Source organism: Asterias rubens, chromosome 15, assembly GCF_902459465.1.
Source record: "Asterias rubens chromosome 15, eAstRub1.3, whole genome shotgun sequence".
NCBI lineage: Eukaryota > Metazoa > Echinodermata > Asteroidea > Forcipulatida > Asteriidae > Asterias > Asterias rubens.
In genome coordinates this window covers 13,365,022-13,388,622 of record NC_047076.1, presented here as the reverse complement: position 1 = coordinate 13,388,622, position 23,601 = coordinate 13,365,022, and the positions used below count along the sequence as shown (strand labels likewise).

General features: G+C 39.6%; 1 protein-coding gene across 1 annotated transcript in view; it reads left to right on the top strand.

Moving 5' to 3' along the window:
• The window catches only part of LOC117300291, an 84,660-nt gene extending 62,611 nt beyond the window's left edge, over positions 1-22,049 (top strand). Inside the window, exon 3 of the mRNA XM_033784026.1 lies at positions 21,026-22,049. The gene's annotated coding sequence lies outside the window, so the exon portion shown is untranslated. The remainder of the gene's footprint in view (positions 1-21,025) is intronic.
• The last annotated feature ends 1,552 nt before the right edge of the window (positions 22,050-23,601 follow it).

The window sequence follows — 23,601 nt, the reverse complement described above, 5'->3', positions numbered from 1 at the left end:
CCATGAGATTGCAGCCTGAAATAAGCGTTGGGAGGGGGTACGTAACACCACAGGGGTAAGTAAATAGCAAATGGGAAAATAGGTCAGAGTTTTCCCACAGGTGGAGTGATAACAAAGATGAATGGACAAGAATATCCGAATTTATTGAGACATGCGTCATTTTAAGAGCGATTACCAAAGAGCTTAGAGAAGTATGTGCTAGTCAAACGGGCACCCATAGTACACCTCACTGTTTTAAACGTTTCGATATAGGGACGAGAGTTCAGTATCAAGCATCAACATAACCCATGGCCTCTACATCAATTGCCATGGTGCCCTGTGTGCTATTGTTGTGGTGCCCTGGGCATGGTTCCAGTACAATAATACATCTTTCTCATAGAGGTGCCCCTTACCTGAGGGAAATTGCTGTGCCCCATCATAAATCGTATTTAAGACGTAGAAGCCGGTACCTCTTTCCAATCGTTGTGATAAGCTTTGCATTGCACCAGACTAACTAATAGCCATTTTATATGGCAGGGTTGATATTGTACCTATAGTCATATCTACGTGATGTGTATTGAAAGTATTGGCCTTCTGTAGATTTCTGACAGCATCAGTTTGCCTGTAGCAAAATGACTGGCGTGGACCAGTTGCACCATTCAGTTTGGACACAGATCTTAGAATATAAAACTTTCAGTTCCAATTACCAGTCATTGTCTTAAAGATAGTGGACACTATTGGTAATTACTCAAAATAATTATTAGCATAAACCTTACTTGGTAACGAGTAATGGGGAGAGGTTGATAGTATAAAACATTGTGAGAAACGGCTCCCTCTGAAGTGACATAGTTTTCGAGAAAGAAGAAATTTTCCACGAATTTGATTTCGAGACCTCAGATTTAGAACTTGAGGTCTCGAAATCAACCATCTAAACGTACACAACTTCGTGTGACAAGGGCGTTTTTTCTTTCATTATTATCTCGCAAGTTCGATGATCGATTGAGCTCAAATTTTTACAGGTTTGTTATTTTATGCATATGTTGAGATACACCAAGTGAGAAGACTGGTCTTTGACATTTACCAATAGTGTCCACTGTCTTTAAACCTAAAACCTTGATGCCCACAGGCCCTGTTTTAGTCAACCCCTTAATACAAAATACCTCAATACGATTCATGTCACATTACTCCAGTTTTTATATATATAAAAAAATGCTCCCATGTCAACTCGACATGTCAACTCGGAGAATTTGTTCAGCAATTTTTGATGGTATCCTAAAGCGATAATGAGGTATTTTAGTTGTAGAAATTGGCAGTTAGACCACGAAGGCAAAGAGGGGGTCGTGACTTAGGTTTGTTGCTGCAGGGAAAGTTAGTAGAGGTTTGTCAAAGAAGTCAGAGCCTAATGCTGTAAGGTAACACCATTTTCCTTGAAATATCCTTTCTTATGATTTTTTTTTCTGGGACTGTCGAGAGAGCCGCTCAGTCACCACGAGAGAAGCGGGGACTGAGCGCGTCAAGGGGAAATAGTTAGACCGTGAATCGAGCCGCTGACATAGCGAGAGTGCTTGGGGTGTACCCGGGGACAGGTGAATTTCTTTCCGGACTAGACTTCGGATAGATCGATCAGAAATGAAACATATCCCTCAGTAAAAGTTATCACAATGGTGAGTAAACATCAAGAGTGAAAAGTTCAAGCCAGAATACTGGCAGCAAGGGCGATTTCCCCCATGCCCACTGGTCATGCCCCATGCCCTTGAAATGCTACCAGTAGAAGTTTACAATTTCCGCATAGAGTGCACTTTACCAAGGAGAAAATGCCTTGGTGCCCTTGCCCTTTCAAAAACGAAACATGAGGCATAGGAAGAAATATTCTTCTTCTTTTGTTTGAGCTCTGGGCCAAGGTGATTATTGGAAAAAAATTAAATTGGTAGTTTAGCGACTCCTAGGAGCCCTAATGATTTATAGAATAATTTGTATAATTTATGATTGACCCATGGTTTTAATCAAGACATGATATCAAGACGTAATATTTCTGGTGCTAAAACTTTTAAGACTAGTTGAAAGCTTAGTAAAATATGGGTTATTTGTAACTATTTTCTATCTGGTTTTACTCTTTCTTTACTTTGTGACTGTGAGGACTCTCTCTCGGGCGGCTTTAAGCACCTTAATTTGGTGGATTTGCCGCAATACAAATGAAATATTCTGTATTATTAGTGTTCATATTATTACTATATACAAACCGGATGTTTGCTGAACCATACAATATCAATTTAGGTCAATATATTAATTGAAGTTTGGTTCGTTTAATACTGAAGTGTGAGCATTCAGTGGACTGAATCTTTCACAGTTAAATTAATTACAATTTTGCTTCTTATTAAAAATATATCTTTCTCTCTTCGGACAAGATACTAATCATCTTATAAACCGACCTCAGTTTATTTTGATGCCCTGCGGGGATTTGCACAATATATCAACACAAGTAATCTGTTCAGAGTGTAACAAATATGCCACCATTTTATAAACAAGCCAACCCCAAAATAATGATTTTGAATATTGGTTTTCATGAGATCTTCTTACCGTGTTCCCTTGGGGCTTTCTAGCGGGCGCTGAGGCAGAGTGCGGTGGGAAGATTTTCCACGAATCCCCCGTCGTGTTCTCAGTCGTGACCTGCCCAGACATAAAATGATACAGTGGGTTTTACTGCTGAGAAACAGCTTGGGGAACTCTGACCTTTAAATTACTGTCTACCCACAGGACTAATCTTGTAGTTTAATTTGAAATAAGTGATACCAATAAGCTATAAAAGGCTCCTTATTTAGTGAGCTACACATACTGATACCATGGTGATACCCGCTGTGGCAAAACGATCAGAGCTGTAATGCGGCAAAGTTGATTTATGTTTTTTGATCATGTTGTAAGTTAGTCATAACAATACTTTAAAATGGACACAATTCTTCAGGGAAATTGGTTTGTATTAATTATGTATGACCTTTTTCAGGAGTGTATGGGGGCTTATATATACTTAAAGGGAGTGTCTGATAATTTAGCATAAAACTTTACACAAATGATGGCCATGGTGGACAAGTTTCCTTGCTATATACATTATTTGTGCGTGAACTGCTGTACTTTTTGACCATCAATGAGTTCTTGATCTCGCGAGTACCAAAAAACCTATGTTCCAAAACAGTGAACATAAAACAGTTGCTTCTTACTCCAATCAGTTGATCTATGCTTCAATGACTGATTGAGCTTAAACTTTCACAGGTTTATTGTTTTATGATATCTTTGGTCACAATTAATGCAAGTGTGGATACTGGTCTTTTGCGGATTTGCACTTTGTCTAACAACTTAGAAAGACCATGGTGGTGTAGATTTATGATCAATATGATTGATAAAAACTTTCGCCAATTCTAGCTCCAGTAGAAAGTACTCCTGAATAAATACTCATGTTTGGAAAGTTCCCGAGACCCTCTTTCAGCGTAATTAAAACAACCCGAATTCTGAGAGGGAAACTAGTGGTTCTACATGTCCCTGTACCCCCCCCCCCCCCCATCGTGTCATGGCCCCCGTATAGAGATGTCCCCATTAGTCAGACTATAGAGAAAAGACATGAACAGACAGACAACTTCCGATCGACGGGTAGAGAGGAGGCAATGGTCCCAACCTATTAAGAGTCTGGTCCGGGACGCAGCGAGGCCACGCGTATATCAACCTCCCGCTGGTTCCTTGTGGTAGCGGAACCAGACTGGGAAAATCACACCAAGAAACAAAGTGGTCTGGAGTCCGTGACGACTGAAGCAGTCGCCCGGAGTTGCGACGCTGATGACGGCACCGTATCCTGGGTGATGACGCTCGGATGTTGAGCGTCTCGGAGACTGAGGATTCCCGTGGATTTGGGGAAGAAAAGTCGACGAGTTGGAGACAGGATCGTTTCCGCTTGGACTGTTTAGCTCAGCTTGAAAGGATAGTAACTAAAACCTCTTTCACATGAGGGCAATTTAGCAAGGGTCCCTGGCTAAATTGTAGCATGCTTTCCTTTTTTTCGAAATGTACCTCATGTGAAAGGACAAACATGCTAAAATTAGTAAGGGACCCCAGTTAAATTCCTCTCGTGTGAAAGGAGCTTAAAGTGACTCATTTTATCACACGTCAGAGGAACATGATTGTCACCTTGTCAGTCCGTCTTTTATTTCTCGTGTTAACTTTCCGAGTAGGTATCGGAAGTCAAGGGTTGAAAACTGTAATAACTGTTGACATGGTGAGAGAAAAGGTTGGCCTGGGGATATCTCTACAAGATTGTTCTGATCTTAAACCACTGCAAGAGATGTCTACCAGACATAGTCTGCTAAACTTTGAATACTCGTTGGTAATTTTGAATTGAAAGATTTCCTCTTGTCTCTTGCGTTTTTTTGTTTTAATGTATGAATGAATGTTCTTCCACTCAAATCTTGTTGAGGAAGAAATCACATCAAATACGCTCGGACAAAAACGAAGAGCAGAAGAAGATTTTGCAGACAATGATGGAGTGATGTATGGCAGTTATTGAGAGAAGGGAAGGGGGGGGGGTCAAGTTTGTTGCAAGGCCGCGAAGGATAAACCCTGTTTGAATCCTAACGAATGATTAATGCGAACCGAGTGAGATGTCAGAGGAGAGGGGACCGGGAGAGCGGGTCCAATGCACCGTGGGCCCTTTTAGCTTCGGGACATGTTTTGATGCGGCTGCTCTGAGTATTTTTGGGAAAGCGGAAACAGTGGAAAGGCTGTGATGTTTCAAGGGGGATGTCAGGCATAAATAATGTGAATCTAGATTCCCGATTTGAGTCTGAGACTTTTTGAGAGAGAGGGAGAGGTCAATTTCTGACTTTCTTTTTTAGGGGAGGCCCTTGGGGATCTAACCTGAAGCATGGAGGAAGGGAGCCTGAAGCTACTGTTCCTAAATTCTGTTTCCTTTAACAGTTATTGTCTTGTTTGTGCTGGAATTGCTTCACGGTTTTATAAGTGTCTAATCTAGTGATAATGTACAGTGAATTAGCTTGGAGTAGAACTAGCTGCTCTGGTTTGCTGGACCGAGCGCTATTGACTTCAGTAAGTGGTGTTTACAGCTTTGCATGGTGTGAAAAATAAGAAGTAACTCAAATAAAATAGTAAACTTGCTGGGGCAACTTAACTATTTTGTGGGAGTGTTGGCTCTGAAATTGAACAGAGCCGGTCGGTGTGGTCTGGACGTTTCGATCAGTTTACTATGCTCGTCTTCGGGAGAATAAGTCTCTTTCCTTAATGCACATTTCATGTTAAAAACTGTAAAGACCAGTATGTAAGATGTTTCTTATCTGCACATACTGTAAGTTTACAATACATTGTTCAGTGGAATGATTTTTTCGGGTGGAGTTTACAAGAAAATATGACCAATGGGGAACACAGGTCTTACCTCTAATGGAAAGTAAAATTTCAACAATTAGATCCTGGTTGAATCAGACATGGGTTAATAAAGTCTCTTTCTCACGAGAGCACTTTAGCAAGGGTCCCGTGCTAAATGGTAGCATGGTTGTAAAAACATTACATTTTCCTCGTGTGAAAGGACAGCAATTTCTTCTGTCCAAGTTCTATTGCAAAATCTTGTCAAACTTTAATACATTTCACAACCATGCTAAAAAAAACAAGGGACCCCAGTTAAATTTATGTTGTGTGAATAGCACTTGAAACAACAAATGTAGTAATCTGATCTACAATGGGCGATATCACTTATCTTCAACAACACAACTGTTGAACGTGTGAATGTAGCACAGTAAAGTCAATCAGTCATCACTACAGTTTATCGCATCTGTATTTGACATCAAGTTATGAAGTTGTTTCTACTTCTTAATCACCCAAACGCTCCTCAGTTCATGCCAGGCTTCAGGTTTTCACATTAAGATGTTAAGAAGTCCCAGAAGCGAGTTCCCACTGTTGACCTGTTTCAGTAATCACGGTAATCTGTGCTAATTCATCATCTGATTCTATACATGGTTTACCTAAAGTCTGGTTTTCTTAAAGGCAGTGGACACTATTGGTAAATGTCAAAGACTAGCCTTCACAGTTGGTGTATCTCAACATATGCATAAAATAACAAGCCTGTGAAAATTTGAGCTCAATCGGTGATCGAACTTGCGAGATAACTAAGAAAGAAAAAACACCCTTGTCACACGAAGTTGTGTGCTTCCAGATGCTTGATTTCAAGACCTCAAGTTCTAAATCTGAGGTCTCGAAATCAAACTCGTGGAAAATTACTTCTTTCTCAAAAACTATGGCACTTCAGAGGGAGCCGTTTCTCACAATGTTTTATACCATCAACCTCTCCCCATTACTCGTCACCGGTTTTATGCTAATAATTAATTTGAGTAATTACCAATAGTGTCCACTGCCTTTAAAGACTTATTTGTTGGAATCTTCATTTCAGGTCATTGTTTTAAGTTATTGTTGTGCATAGAGGCTTCTGCATTGCGCGCTATATTGTCTCGTATTATTATTATTATCATTATCATTTAATAATAACAGTAATAATATTTTATTTATTTATATATAGCGCATTTCACAGTAAACCGTATCAATGTGCTTTACAATAGTCCCCTGGTCATTGGGCCAATAAACATCCCTTTAATCTTTCTCAGCTCCCTATAGGGAGTATACAGACCGTGGCGCTCCGAAAGCTTTTTCATTCACAATACCAACCTCTACCCATTTATACCCCTGGGTGAAGAGAAGCAATTATAGTAAAGTATCTTGCTCAAGGACACAAGTGTCACGACCGGGAATCGAACCCACACTCCATTTGCTGTTAGTAAGGAGACAATGGTTTGACTTTGAAAATTTGAATATAAAACCCACATTGATCTTCGCTATTTATATTAGGGCCTATATATTTGTACGGTACTTGTTGACTCATACTTTAGGACTTATTCTAGCACCATCTGTCTGGGAATTGGGACCTACCTCAAAGCTGACCTAATGAATAGAAGGTGCTAACAACAAATTGGGGAGGGAATGCCCAGGGGAATAGGTTCCTGGACTTCAAATGTGGTATTTGTTACCAAACAGTGAAAGGCACCTTCATGATGAGTTACGAGTTTGGATTCGGACCTTAGGTGAGGGCAGGGCAACACACCAATCCCTTAATAATGTTACATTTTCTGAACTAGAGCTAAATGTGGGCGGGGATACCCAGGAGAACGGGTTCCTCGACTATCAATGTGGTACTTGTTAGCAAAAAGTGAAAGGAACCTAACTCCATGATGAGTTACGAGTTGGGAATCTGACCAAGGCCACTAAGGTGATGGAAGGGCAAGTACCTTTACACATCAATCCCTTAATAATGTTACATTTCTCAACTAGAACAACATGACGGATGGGTGTGCAGTCAGAGCCGTGTATTTATACGACCTGACCTTCTAACTAAGGTGATCATGATACACATCTATCCCACATGCTTTCTGGCTGCGGTCTGATGGCCCGAGCCTCCCCGGGCTCGCTACGGCGTGTGTCACCGGCAACGTGACATCTTATCTATGTATTAACACAGACCGTGTGATTCCGTTAGCGTAACTTATACCATACACACATCTTTTTAGTGTTTTCCAAAGCCCCATTCAAACGGAAACGACGCCAAATGTTCCAATTCAACCTCTAGTAGAGTAAAGAAAAGGATCGAGACTTGAGTAGTAATTTGTCAACACAATTTGCAGGCTCGTACCTTCTTCAATATCCGTTTAGTGGGCTTTGAGATGTAGGTTGGATTTTACGAGGGGAAATTTTAAACAGGGATGGATATTTGTGAGATTTGTATCTGGAGGTGTAGCAGTCGATGGGTGGTGATCAAACTGACAAGAGGCATTAGGAGTTCATACCCCTGACAAGGTCTTTGCTCCCCTAACCTCCCCACCCTATGCCGTCTTAAGTCGCAAATCTTCCCCCTCATGCTTCCTCCAGGCTCCAATTCAACCTCTTCCCTCAATGAACCCCGTAAAGCAGGAAATAAAGTCTACTCTTTTATGCATAAAACATGATCTTCGTTTTTGTGAAACCTCTCTTGGGAAGTTTCTAAAGCCCAATGAGTACCAAATTTCAAGTACTCCACTGTGTACCTCAGTTCGCAACTCAGAAAGACAGGAGGTAAAGTCTGGTCTTTGTTGCACAAAACATGCTGGAGCTCTCTTGATTGTCCTACTCAAATTTCTCATGGGAAGACTCTGTTAGCCAAATCGGTACCAAATTGCAAGTACCCCACTGTGTACCTCAACCTACTAAAACTCTCAGGCCCGTTTGCTTCGTTTTGAAAATGGCAGGCTCCAAGGCATTTTCTCCTTTGTACAGGGCACCCACCGTATGAGGAAATTATCGGGCACCAAGGCAATGACTAGGGGCACGGAGGTAATCGCCTTTGTTGCCTCCGTGAAGTATCAGGCCTGAACTCTAGACTACAATTTTCTATTACACCAAATGGTCACTGGAAAAACCAGGCTTCTCTCTTCATTTTGGGAAATCTAACACGGGGAATGTCCACAGTCCAGTCGGTACTGAAGTTCAGTTTCCTCAATGTGTATACCAACGTACTATATACAAAGTCAGCCGAACCAAATGCCCTTGGCATAAACCAGGCTCTCACTCAGCCAATTCACGCAAGACTCGATCCATTGGTCCATCCTACTACCGAAGCAAAGGTGTTAACAACGAGTCCAACAAAATGTATGTTGACTGATAGGTCTACAAATATTCCAGGGCTACATTAATAAGCTAAACCATATGAGACAAAAGGACACAGATAAACCTTTCCACCAAGTTGATATCGAAATTAAAATCCCCTTTTAATCGAACGAGGTTAATATCCGATTGAATCTAAATTTTCGTATAGTCATATTTCATAAAACAAAGTCAGCATTTTCTAAGTATATGAACACTATTTGTACAGATCTACCATTCAAATGACAGTCCATAATTTACTTGTTTTAAAATTAATATCCAACAGATTCGGTTGACTTGCTTCAAAAAGCAATAAAACTCGACGACAAAGCACTATGACGTTACGTATAGCATGAGTGCCTAATCTATTGGCATGCAGTATGAATGATGAACGAGCAACACATGCTACTAGTGTGTTCATGTCGTATCACCAAAGCTCTAATTGATGCCTTGTTTCATTCTAATTTACAAATCTGAAGCCATAGATCATAGCATGGATCATAGTGACATTTGGGTTTTACAACACAATCAATAGTCTGTTTTCTTTCCTTGGATTCAAAGTCAACATTTTGTCTAGCAGTGATTTATTGATTCACCGTAGTTGGCGCACTCACTAATAATCAGATGACGTCACAGTAGGTAACTATTTTGCGATATGGTCGGTTGGAGACATTGCATTTTTTTATTTTTTTATTACGTCGATCTTTTCTTGTAAGATTGTTTCTCACTCAGATTGAGTACGGAAAATGTATGCCATGTGTTTATAATGACTAAAACAAGGACAAAAACTGTTCCAACTTGTACTTATAGAATTGTATATATTCATTTTCGACCAGTGTTATTGTTATTATTCAATCATAATATTAATATGTGTAAACAATACATAACAGCAAATAGCCTAGGTTGAATAATCTGCTAGACAAGAATATTAATACATTATACCTTGCTCAAAAATTATGCCTATCAGAAGCATCTGATTTAATAATTGAACGCAATGCGTTCTCGCTTACTTTTAACACAAACAAAATACCTCTAATAAATAGCATAGGTGGAATAATAATCTGCTATAGACAAGTATAAATGTTAAGACATTTACCTTGCTCTATAATTACTACCATAGAGCAAAAATTAGCCTATATCAGATAGTATCTGGTTTAATAATTTAACGCAATGCGTTCTCGCTTACTTTTAACATAAACAAAATACCTCTCATCACAGCCACTTTGCGACAAAGAGGAACCCAAGCTGTGCTCCCTATTGTATGATAAACAAGAGATCAGTTAAACAAATAGAGTCCAAGGTCTCTAAACAACAGTGGATTGTTGGATGGGAACGAAGCAAGGTATTGAGGAATTCCCCCTCAAGGAAGTGGTACCCTGACACCCGATGACAGGAATGGGTGTTTTTCTAGCACATTCCATCGGATATTGAGCCATTGAACCATGCTACCTGCATTACAAAACTGCCAATACAAGTACAGGTGATAGTAGTCAACCATCCTTTCTCTATGAGACAACAGTGTTTAGTGCCAGGCCTCGAAATTACATACAGCACTCACACACAGCACTTGCTTCTGCAATGGTGCCCTGCGTGCTTCTGCAGTGGTGCCCTGCATGCTTCTGCAGTGGTGCCCTGCGTGCTTCTGCAATGGTGCCCTGCGTGCTTCTGCAGTGGTGCCCTGCGTGCTTCTGCAATGGTGCCCTGCGTGCTTCTGCAGTGGTGCCCTGCGTGCTTCTGCAGTGGTGCCCTGCATGCTTCTGCAGTGGTGCCCTGCGTGCTTCTGCAATGGTGCCCTGCGTGCTTCTGGAGCTAGCGGTGCTCTTTATTAAGTTCCCATACAAATTTTCCTTTTTCTTGAGGGAACCCTAACCAGAGCAAAATTGCTGTGCCCCTGTAAGAACGAAATCGAATGCCTTTAATGGTAACTGTACACGCAGTTGCCCCGTGTTTTTCTTTTCTTTTTCTGTGCTGCCCTTTGAAAAGTCCACACACAAGTTGACATTTTGCTTATAAGTGCCCCTTACTATCTAAGCAAAATGTCTGTGCCCCTTTATGAGCAGGGTTCATGGCATTTAGCATTAGATTGTACACGCCGTATACTCGATTGCAAAATGACTTTGCTTTGCATGTTTATACCCGGTCGAATAAGACTTGTTTTAGCTATACTACACTCAGTTGCATAACAAAATACTTGATGCTCTTCATGTCACATGACCAAAAGCTGCCGACCAATAACATTCAAATTATGCTGCTGCTTTTATAGCACAGTTAGGTTTGTTGTCACAAATTATTTTACAGTATTTGTTATAAAAACACAATGATTAATTGGCATGGATTGTCAAGGCAAACTTCACATATTTTGACGCTGTATAACACAGCTTACAAATGTCTTAGACTTACCAAAGTGAAAGTTAGAAGCCGCAACCTTCACTTGGGGTTTAATTAGTCAATATACCAAGCCAAACTGTTTGTCTTAATGGTGTGTAACCGCAAGAAGAAAAACCCCAGGTAATTATTTCCCAACGTCTCGTTGTTTTGACAGAGTTTTACCTTTTCATTTGACCTACGACCCCACAAGCTTACCCCTGACCCCATCCAACTCTATTTTGTCACAACTTCACCCCAGACCACAACCCATTGACCCTATTCCCGTGTTGGTTATTTTATCCATCCTTGTTTTACAATTCAGACATGTCCAAATGAGTATGCCCTTTGACCTAGGTTGGGTTGTGGTTTTTACTTTAATACTTGTAGTTGGTGTTATAATTTCCCCGTGAACATGTAACTCTTGGACCTTTTTGACAGTGATATGTGACGTGGAGTAATCGGTCTTTCTATTTTGGGTCTGAGTTCATTAACTTCATGTCGAAACAGGGTTTGTAGGACACTTTTGAAATGTCTTAATCTACCCGCATTTTATGGTGGGTTTTCTTGAACACACATTAGGTGTGCAATGGTTTTCAGGTATACATGTATAAGTTTACAGTGGAAGTTTACTCTGCCATTTGCAGATCGCTCGCTCTCCTGCTATGGACCAAATGAATGGAAAACTCTTCCAAGTCACATCAAGGATGCTCTGACTATTCATGTTTTTAAGAAACTGCTCAAATAGGATATTTTTTAACAAGTGTACTGTAACTAATATCATGTAACTGTCTTTAGCGCATTTTAACAATGTCTGTTTATTTTGGTGCTATATAAATGTCTTCTGATTAATTGACTGATCGATTGATTGATTGATTGATTGATTGATTGATTGATTGATTGATTGATTGACATTGGAAGTTACAAGTTTAATAGTTTCCATGATTTGTTAAACTAAAATTGTGTTTAAATCAAAAACCTATTACAGCAATAAAGAAAATTACAAATTGTTCTACCTTTATAAAAAATTAAAATAACAGTTTTCTTTAAATTGACCGATTTTAACATCCTTTGTGCCGATAACTTCAAAACAAATGTGTTACTTTAATGTGTGAATATTATTAATGGGTGACATATTAAATGACCTTTTCCAATTCACTCAGTTATACGACAGAGAAAGGATCGTACAATAACATAGATAAAGGGTTCATTTTGAAGCCATAGAAACTAAATAAATGGAGAGGGGTTGGTAGGAGTCAGTAACAGTTGTTAATGTTCCTATTTATGGAACAAGATTGAGCAATCAAATCTCCTTTAAAAAGTTCATCAAAATCGTAATGGGTTGAAAATTGCCGTAAAGCCCCCATGAAAACCCTCATTGTTTACACCCAAGACATGAAAGGGGGTACCGTCAGTGCCACAGCCGGGCTATCGGTTACAAAGGCGGGGTACATAATTGGGTCTTAACATCCCCAAGATAAGGGATCTACCCTGGAATGTATCCCTATGTCTGAGGAAGTTGTTTTCGGGATCCCGGGCGGGATCCCATACAGGCGGGATCGAGTGTCTTTATTGAGGGGAGAAATAGGAGCTCGGAGTCGGTAGATGAAGCGGGGTTTGGTGTCATGCCTCGTGGGTAGCAGATGGGTCGTATATCCCCATCTCTGCACCCTCGGGCTACGGTTGGTGGAAGAAAAACGTTTTTCCGGAGATCTGAGATTGTAATTATAGTATAAATACCCTGTGCGGACTGTAAAGCTAAACGTGGGCAGTCACTTAACATCAAGAGTGCTTTATATAAATTATCTTCTTTGAGGATACCCAAATACAATGCAGTAGGAGATCGGGTACCCATCCGGTTATATATCAGTAGAAATGACTCTGATGGTATTTTGGACTTTCAGTACAATATTTATCGATCGAGGAAAGTCATTGCCGTATAGACTTGTGTACTATGCGCAATATTGTGGATTTTCAAGATTTTATTGATTCAAGATTTCATTGATGTTGTTTACTAGTTTAGTAAATTCTTTGTGAATACCCAATATTAGGTCTGGTACCCTGATCCGGTCATTATTATATTAGTAGAAATGACTTAGATGGTAGTTTGGACATTGGAGTACAACATTTATCGATTGAGTTTGAATATCAGTTTAAGATAAACGAAAAGAATATACCAAGTAAATTTGACGTGTAAATTAAACGATTATTGTTGACTTGTTGACTTATTGTTGTTTATGACTACATTAAGTTTTAAATCAACCAACTTCCATTGATGGTGTTGGTTACTGGCCTAATTATGACCATATCTGCCGACTTAAACAAATATATAATGACAGGTATATTAACTCTATACCTGATCGTGTATGATACCATGGTATCAAGCATTGATCTCAGCAAGTTCCTTGTACAGTCACGTAACAAACTCGCTTATTTCAGCAATTAAAACCCCCGTTTCCACCACGAAGCACGTACAAACCCCTCATGGAATTATCTTGACTCGTAATTCCCAGAGATGACCTCTAAAGTTGAGTGTGGGAACCGAGTAAGAGCGAGTCGGGGTATAAATAACCTTAAAAAACTCCAGTGGATGTCGAGCAGAGATGATATGGAAATTGTACGAGGAGCACGTTTCAAGCGGGGTGGAGGGGGAGGTTGTGACGGGGGCTTAGCTGCGTACTGCCCGGGGCCGGACGCACCCCGTCGCGGTGCGCCGTGGGCCTGTGTATTCAGCATTAGGGAGTGGAATAGGTCTCGTTCTGGACCAATAAATACATCTGACAGCCCCTGTAGGATTTAAAAACCCAGCCAAATTAAATGATCAAAGGATAGACTTACATTGTCTTGTGACGAAAATAGTCCCTGCGGTCGCGGTCGCGTTATGGGGGCCGCGGATGAATCCCGCTGGGTTTTTCCTCCTTTTTTATTGGTTGATTTTTGACACGACGGGTAGTTTCAACAATGGGATCTTTTTGGCTGGGTTTGTTGTTTGTTTATATAATATAGATGACCTATTACAACTTACTGGTGTTATAATGTCAGGCTTTAATAACAAGTCACAGTATTACCGATTACCCTTTGCACCTGTTGTACCCCAGTGAAGTCAAGCAGGGGTGCCTGTTCAGACATGCAAGAAAAACACACTTTCTAACACACTTTCTATAGGAGCATGAGAAACTTCAGACCTTTAACTGAATTCAGACTTTTCTGTGCCTTCCTCATTGGGGAAACAAACCCCTGATATTTTCTAAATGTGTAAAAATAACTGCGCTATTATCTTTTTATTTTCTGGTGAAGTTATTGTTCCCAAAAATTGACTGAAATCTATAACACCAGGGACTGATTTCACAAAGATAGTCTGAACTTTGGACTCGTCCTAGGACTCTTTAGGAGATTTTAATAACCTAAGGCTACTAGTCCAAAGTTAGGACGAGTACTCGTCCTAACTCGAGATGAGACTAGTCTTAACTCTTTGTGAAATCCACCACAAGGATTACCCAAAGGTTGAAATGCAATCATTTCAAGAGACCTCCTAAAATTTTGACCAATGTTTCAGACATTGTAAGCGATGACTCTGACTTCAGATACACAACATTATATATTCATAGGCTACCAATGACATGGACACACTTCATTCAAATCCTTCTGTTTTGATTGACATGCTATAACGAAGAGGATACTGACTCGTCCCCAGTGGTGAACATGGTACACTTGCACGCACCCGAGACCCACAGTAACAATCCCACACCGGGAACACCCTTTACTCATCAATTCTATCCAATTGGACGCCGCCATTTTGTACCGGAAGTCATAGGAGTGGATTGACCCAGATATGACACGGTCACACAACCTCGTAACCGTGTTAAAGAAAATGTGTCATAATTTCAGACAATGATTTCACAGGAATTGTATAACAGGGGGTTGACAATTAATTTAACGTGTGTCTGTAATGGATCGAGACGTTTAGACAGTTGAAGATGATTATCTTCAAGTCCCATGGGTGTGTCACAAAGGTTCTGTGCAGAAGTAACACAATTGTGTTTGATATTTGGTGACAACCCATTGTTTTTATTGTGAGTGATATTTGTTTTACCAAAACATTCATTTTGCCTAGGTATGTCCATGAAAAAGTGTCAAACTGTGATGATATACATGGGGGTACCAAAATGACTCTAAGCATAGCTGTGATTTTATCAAACATCATAACACCCTGGATGCTTCGTTTTTGAAAGGGCATGGGCACCAAGGCATTTTCTCCTAAAGGGCACCCTATGAAGAAATTGTAAATTTCTTCTGTAGCATTTAAAGGGCACTAAGGCAATGACCAGGGCCACAGAGGCAATGCTTGAATTCGAGACCTCAGCCGAGGTTTCAAGTTCAACTCAAATATTTGAGTGAGAAATTACTTTCTTTCTCAAAAACTATGTTACTTCAGAGGGAGCAGTTTCTCGCAATGTTTCATACCATCAACAGTTCTCCATTGCTCGTGTCCAAGTAAGTTTGTATGCTAACAATTATTTGGAGTAGTTATAAAGTGTCCAGTGCCTTTAAGGTGTGGAGCCTTGTCATAATTTGTGGTAATAACATGATCCAGTTTTGCACCACCCATTGAGGATTACCTAGCTGTGTGAAACAGGATATATATTTGCCATTTTATAGTGTCTGTCAAACTAGCGTTTCTGGACTGTTTCAAAAACACTTGGATGTGGGATTTATCACAGCCATGACTGTACAAGAACTCACCACCAAGACGTTGAAGTCTCTCAACCCAAAACAAGCTTAGGGACTGGGCGGGGGAAACTATAGGCGGAACGGGCATAAACATTGCCCCGGGGCCCCATAACGGAAAGACACATCAATATCTGGGCAATATACGGGCCGGGCAGTCTTTTGCGGGAGATTTAATAGTGTCATGTAGTATTGTGTCCACCATTATCTCAAAAGTGCTTATTGCTTAAAATAGTTTTTAATACACATCATTATTTTTGAATGAATATATATAATATTTTGAAACTACAATGTGTAAAGAGGGACTATTTGTGTGAACTATATGGTTAAACCACTCGAATCGAAAGTTGACAATATTTGATAGCGAATAATTCATACCAAAATAAAGTTGTATGATTCATAACATTGGTGTGTATATGCCCTATATGCCTAACGGGTGACCGTTTCCTACCACGGGAAGCCTGGGAGCCTATTTCATGTAAACAACAATGCATCACGTGACTATCATGTGTTGACTTTAGGAGGCACACAAACAATCACAAAGAGAAAATGGTACAGTGACGTCAGATGATCAGTATGCTGACAAATCTCTTAGGTTAAAGGTCAAATTATGTACATAAACACAACGATGCCTCAACTGCCTTCTTAAAGAAAAGGAATTGTCTATGAGACGTAGATTCTTCCAAACATTTCGCTTAGGAAAAAATGGCACAAGAACAGAGAAAGTGTGGTATCGTTATCGAATATGTTTTGTTTCTGAAAGGGCAAGGGCACCGAGGCATTTTCTCATTGGTAAAGGGCACCCTATGAGGAAATTGTAACTTTCTACTGGAGCATTTCAAGGGCACCAAGACAATGACCAGAGGGCATGAAGGCAATCGCTTTGAAGTATAATGCTTCAAGACGTCTTCTGAACATTTCGTTAAAAATTGTATAATTTTTTTTTTTAAGGCAAGGGCATTAAGGCATTTTATCATTGTACAGTGCAAACTATGGGGAAATTGTTAAGTTATATTGGAGCATTTCAAGGGCACCAAGGCAATGACCAGGGGACATTGAATCAATCTCATTCGTTGCCTCAGTGAAGTATTAGGGCTGCCCTTTAAATAACTGGTAGCCATTGAAGCACATAAACCTACCGGTCGTGTAAGCTTCGCATCACGGTGCACATAAGATGCAAATGTCTGGTTGAGCATTTTTCTTTCTCCATGCGTAGAGCAAGAAGCGAGCCAGATGCCATGCACCGAGCGGTCACTTGAATCTAGGTCTCCCGGTCACAACACGGGACCCATAGACCGAGGAATATGGGCCAAACTCTAAACGAGAGATAATTTCATTGAAATGTGATCTACGCGGCCCGAGACGAAGACTAGTTACCTTAATCTGGGTCGGTGTATTCAATCCCCTTTGAAGGCGATACCGAAATGTTGCTGGTATATAATTGACTTGAATTGACTTGAATTGACAGCATCGTAACAACTTCAATTCTCCGCAGACTTCATTTTTATATCATGGAGCAATGGGTAATAATACCGTCTACAAGACCGCACGGGAATGCACACGTGCGCGCAGAGCATCCTAAGCAATTTGCCTAACTTTATGGTTTACAACCCAAGCGCAGATGCATAATTACATTATTTATAACTACTATGGGAGTCTGGTTACGCGACTTCAACCCCCCTATCCATATGTCAAAGAGTTACTCAACGTTCATTTGCCAATGTAGAAAGTCAAGATGACAGATCTTCAATCCAATTTATGGAGTAATTATAAAGTGATCAGGTAAAAAGTTGATGAAGTCTCCCGTAAAAGTAATTTTCACAGTTCATTTTCCAATCTTGGGTCAAATCTTTAACCTCACAAGTTGTGGTGAAATTACAAAAGTGACGACCCTGGAAAGTTGGCGAAGTTTGTCTGAATACACCCAAACCAAATAGTGCACTCTTAATATGATATAATCTCAAAGAGGCTTATGGAATTTAATGAGTAGGGACTCTAATACTAAGAGGACATACATCTTTAAGACGTTGATGGGGATAGAGTCCTCCCATTTCTTATTCCTTAAACATTTGGTGAATTATTAAGCAATAGTATTTACAACAGAGAGTGTATGTCCATACTTCGTGAAATGGCTGCCAAGACATAGTTTTGAATTTGATGAGTAGGGACTATTAAAGAGGCCATGCGTCTTTAAGACGTTGATGGTGATATAGTCTGTTCCATATCTTACTCGTTTAAACATTAAGATTTATTAGAGCAATGGTATTTCCAATAAAAGAGCGTCGTGAAAAGGCGGCAGACATAATACTTTGAATTTGATGAATAAAGACTTTAAGAGGCCATACGTCTTTAAGACGATGATTGGGATATAGAGAGTCCTCCCATTTCTTATCCTTGGGAAGGGATTCTAACCACTTTAAATGCATCGCCAACGGGTTCACTATCCCCTCGGCATCGTCACAATTACTGATGTAGACAATCGTAATGAGTATCCAGCAGAGTAAATGTTGGTTGCATGGCGATTGGCACTCCAAGCATGTCACGTACGTACCTGTGGGTGATGTGCTGATGGGCTTCTCAGACTTGGGACCATGTATGATGGGTTGGTTCTTGATGTGGTCCTTGCTCCATGATTGAAGGACGAACAATGAACACTTCACAGATCTGTGACTTGACCTGTAAAATGGACAATAGAGATGGGCTTTAGTTCCTACTGGAGTCATATAGAGGCTTGGAGGAAAATCATCTGTCCCCGTAAAGATAAAGAGCAACTGTGGCTTTGAAATCAGTATTGCACACGGGGTACCAGACAATGGTCTCAACATTAACATACATAAACCCCAATCCTAACCATAAAGTTAACCACAACATGGTTTAATGTTGAAGGACGAACACTGAAAACCCTCGATCTATGACTTGATCTGTAAAATGGTCAATAGAGATGGGCTTTAGTTCCTACTGGAGTCATATAGCGGCTTGGATGGAAATAGTCTGGCCCCATAGATTGAAACCATTGAAAGCAGTACTGCACGAAGGGGACCAGCCTTCGACTTCTCCAAACTCTTCCTAACTTAGGATTTATCTTAGGACTTCGGTCGATTTAAGTTCCGTATTCATAGACGTTATGAAGCATTGAACCCATCCTAATTTAGGATTAATTTACATTTAATTTATTAATTAATACAGGAATTAAATATGTTATTTCAATTGATGAAAATCGTCCATTCTGGTGCACAGTATTACCCACTCCTATCCAGAAGACCTGATAAGTGATATCACTAATACTGGGTTGTGCAAAAACACCACTGCTTCAAACACCCAATCAACATTCAGCCAGCCCCATTCATAACAAAGACATCATAATTAGAACCATAAAAATGCAAAAATAGTCCAAAAACAGTGAATCATTTTTTCCTTCAAAGCTGTCACGATGTGTGTGTTCCATTCTAGCAATTTATGATATACATTAACTTTGGCGACCCGAACACAGCGCTGGGCAGACAGACGGTCGTTCTTAAATTAAACCATCCCTCAAAAAAAAACATTTTTCAAGAATAATGTTTATCACTCCCCGAAGGTTCCTCTCAATTTAACTTTTCCTGTTCAATTTGAACTCATGCATTAAACACTTATGAATGGGGGCCGTTTTGAGGGCAGACTGTGGAAGTCGGCGCACTTTATCCTCACCCTAATGGTGGGAATTGGTTAAATTTATGGACACATTATTTATAATCGGTTCTTTTTTATTCGCAATAAATTCCGCGCAATAGAAAGGGGGAGAGAGGGTAATTGGGTTTCTTTAACTTGATTAGTTATTGGCTCAGTCGTCAATCAACTGGTAGGGATTGACCAATCACGCGGGCCGTATCATTGGCAATTTTGTTTGTGCGGTTAGTGCTGTTGTCAGCCGAAGACTCGTGCGTGAAACATGAGCCAGGATTTGAATTTTCTTGAGTTATGATTTTAATTACATGAAGATAGTACAGTTTCCATTCGGGTAATATAAAACAACAAGGCTACAGCTATTGACATTTTGATAGCCATTTTAAAACAATTCTGAAACACCACACTATTTGTAGGCTGTCGGAGGCCTAGATTTAAACCAAACAATACTCGCACTCCTTTCACGTTGGTATTCTTCCCTTCAAATTTGTGTGACCAGAACGAAGTGTGGAAAGAAGGTTGTCGTTTAACCTTCGTCCCAAACTAACTAAAGAGATAACGCAGATGCATGAGTGCTACAATGAAATCAGTATTGAAGTAATATCGCTGTGGTTGATACAAGTCACTATTCAGCAACAGCCGTATTACCATTAATTAGCTTATATAATACACATTCACAGTCTTATGAGACAGCTCGACCTGCAAGTAAAATTGTGTTTCTTTATTTTTTGATATAACATATGTATACATGATTGGTATACGTGCACTTTGTGAGACAACGAAAGTGTAGTGGACAACTTTTAATATTACGAGCTTTCTAAATATAGCCTTTCTGTTCAGGATCAACTCCCGATCAAGTTCACTTTCAAATTCTCGCCCTGCTCGTAAATATTCATTCGATAAAAGGAGGTTAAAGTTTTATCTAAATCGGGACAGGAAATGAAATGGGATGACCGGCGCGGTTGAATTCCCTTGATTTACTTCTTTGTCTAAGGGAAATATGATTTATTCATACTGTGTGTTCTTACGGATAGTGTTATGTCTGCGGACGCGAGCGGAAAGGGTTACGGACGCGGGAGAGAGATGTTATGGACGCGAGACTAAAGAGGCTATTTATAGGAGGTGAAGATATAAGGATGACTGACAGACCTTCAGCCCCCGACAAAACCATCAAAATGACTTGTCAATGTCGATTGCTTTTCATGACATAATGCACAAAACAGATTTATCTTCAGACGTGTCTTGGGGTTGCATCATTGCGGGTTTTATTGCCTAACGGGGATCGTAACTTTGACACCGTGGTTTTATGGAAGACCCCGGCCGTTGTATCGCGTCCCTGAGCCCACTGGTTAGGGGTGGAGAGGGGCGGTGGTGTGCCTGCGAGCAGGACGCTGCTGAGCGTGGGCAAGATGATTTTGTTTTTCACGAAATGAGTTTACTAATTTAAGTTCGACACGGCAAAAGTGCGACGTTCAGCGCAGGTCTAACGGACCTTATGCACCTGAACAACACACACTTTGCTTACAATGTTGTATAAGAGAAACTAACTTAATATCAATTTCGTTTTCTATTTCTACAGATCGTAAACTAAGATGTACATGTACAGTGGTCAACTGAAGTCAATAGCTGCTTTGATAAAACATGGAGTTTGGACAACTCGACATCAGAGAGTTGGACAACTCGACATCAGAGAGTTGGACAACTCGACATCAGAGAGTTGGACAACTCGACATCAGAGAGTTGGACGACTCGACATAACAGAGAGGACTGGCTACTTGGCTTGTAGCTTAAATGAGAGAAGTAATGCTGCTGAAAAAACTCTAGTAATTCGGTTGAGGATATCAATAAACTTTATGACGGTAGAGAGGGATACGCGATGAGAACACGCAATGGACATCAATCTCTGTATTTCGAACGATGAACACTATTTTTTTTCATTTGCGGTTTTTCTTTGGACGCAACTTCAAACTAAAAGGAAGATGGTTGCGTGTCCCACCACCATTTGAACTTGTGTTCAAGCAACCGAACTCTTAAATCTTCGCCCAAGTTGGAATGATATGCTTCATCTTCGTATGGATCAACTGGATTACAGTGAACTAACCTCAATTGGGTTTGTTTTGGACACCTTCCCAAGTTGGAATGGCATAAACTCTGGGTCGTGTCATTTGCCTTGTCAATTGAATTCCTAAATTGTCTATGCAAATCTATGAAGTCTTAATTTGTGTTCTATTCTGTATATTGATGGTTTAGCAATAATTTATCGCAAAGTTATCGTTATTTGAAGGATGGTTGTGAGAATGGTTTGCAATGTAATGAATGATTTTCCTCGGTTTTCTCAATGCAATATCGTTACGGCATAAAACAATGGGACCTTACATTAGCCCGTGTATAAACCAAGGAGTGACGATGTTACTTTAAACTAAAGGAAAAGTTGTGTTATATTTAGACAATTTGATTTTGAACTGTTAAATATCTGCATATCAGGTAATACGGCAAACAAAATACACTAATTGTACTCTGCCCCTGCCTTTTGAAGACTTTGGAACGCTAGGTGGCAGCAGACTTACCAGGTAAATTTCCATTGTTTACGTAGTTCTGAGCACAGGCACAGTACCGAGAACAATGGATTAACCTGGTAGGTCTGCTGCCACCTAGCGTTCCAAAAGTCTCCCATTACTCGAATATGCGCCATGTTTGGTGTTTTTCGGGAAACAAACAAAATACTACGTAATATTTTTAGTGTTCTTCCTGCGTTCATCTCGGGGTGTATGACAAAATCTCAAGTAGACGTAGATGTATTGCCTCGGGGAACCAGCGACTACGAAAGAGTACCAGTGAAACTTAACTGGACTATTCGACAGTAAGGTTAAGAATTAAGTATTTTTATGATGTAATTTAAGCTGATAGAATATGTTCGTTTCTTGTGAAGGCATTTTGACTTTTTATATTCATGACTGACAAAAGTCTTATCTCGTTTGGGATGTAGTTTGTTGTTTTGTATGAAATTGTCGTCTTTTGTCTCCCAGGTTTGAACTAAATTTAAATAAATAAACAAGGACATTATTATTAAATAAATAAGTAAATACATAAACAAAAGAATTAATAAATAAGTAACATATAAATAGAAAATTAATAAATAAATACCTAAATATATAAAATACTAAAATGTTTCAGTGAACAACAAAATCAAACAATTAAATAAATAATAATTAATTAATAAACACAGTCCTATTAAAGAAACCCACTTGAAGCAATAATAACAATGATTTCAAAATGTTGTCCTCTTAAAATTGAACAGTCGTCTAATTTTATCGCCTTAATTTGTTCTTTGTTAGAATATATAACTTATGTTTTATTATACTGTAATTTTGCACCAATGAGCACAGATGAAATCTTTATCTACCCTTTAAAAATAAAGAATAAATTTGCATAAAGGTTCCAAAAAGCAGATCTACTTGATAGTTTGCATAAGGAAATTATACATTTGGAAGTCACTCTTTAAAATAATTGCAATACAAGTTGTTTGTTTAGAATCCTGCATCAGCTTCCGATAGTATAAAGCGTTTTAAAAAACATTTCCCTCCGGTGTAAAATGGGGTTATGTGAAATTTATATCTGAGAAACGTTTCTGTCAGTAAAGCATCTCAGATTGTGTGTTCTATTTACGAACTGAGCTCAATTTCATGGAGCTGCTTAAGCAAAAAAATCTGCTTAAGCATGGAAATATTTAGCTTATTTTACACATGTTACTGGATGGCCAAACCTTGCTTGTAACTGGTTTTTAGCTGCTGCTTTACTTAGCATTAACAATTGAGTGGAGTCTTGGCCGGTAGTTTGATTTTACTGAGCAAGGATTTTTTTGCTTAAGCAAAATTTTGTGCTTAAGCAGCTCCGTGAAATTGGGCCCTGTTCACTCTGTGCTCCGGACTTTCTGCGAAATCTCTAAAAAACAACCACCTTAACATGTCTATATAATGTATACAATCAAATAATCGAGCGGTTAAAACAAAAAAGGTATAATTTGCCTTTAACGTGTTGCCATCTTTCAAAAACAGCCGACGTCAAATTTATAGTTATAAAATCAGTTGATTCTTCATACATTTAGAAAAGATAAATCACTAATTTTGACATGTAAATCGTTTCTGTTAATCAATA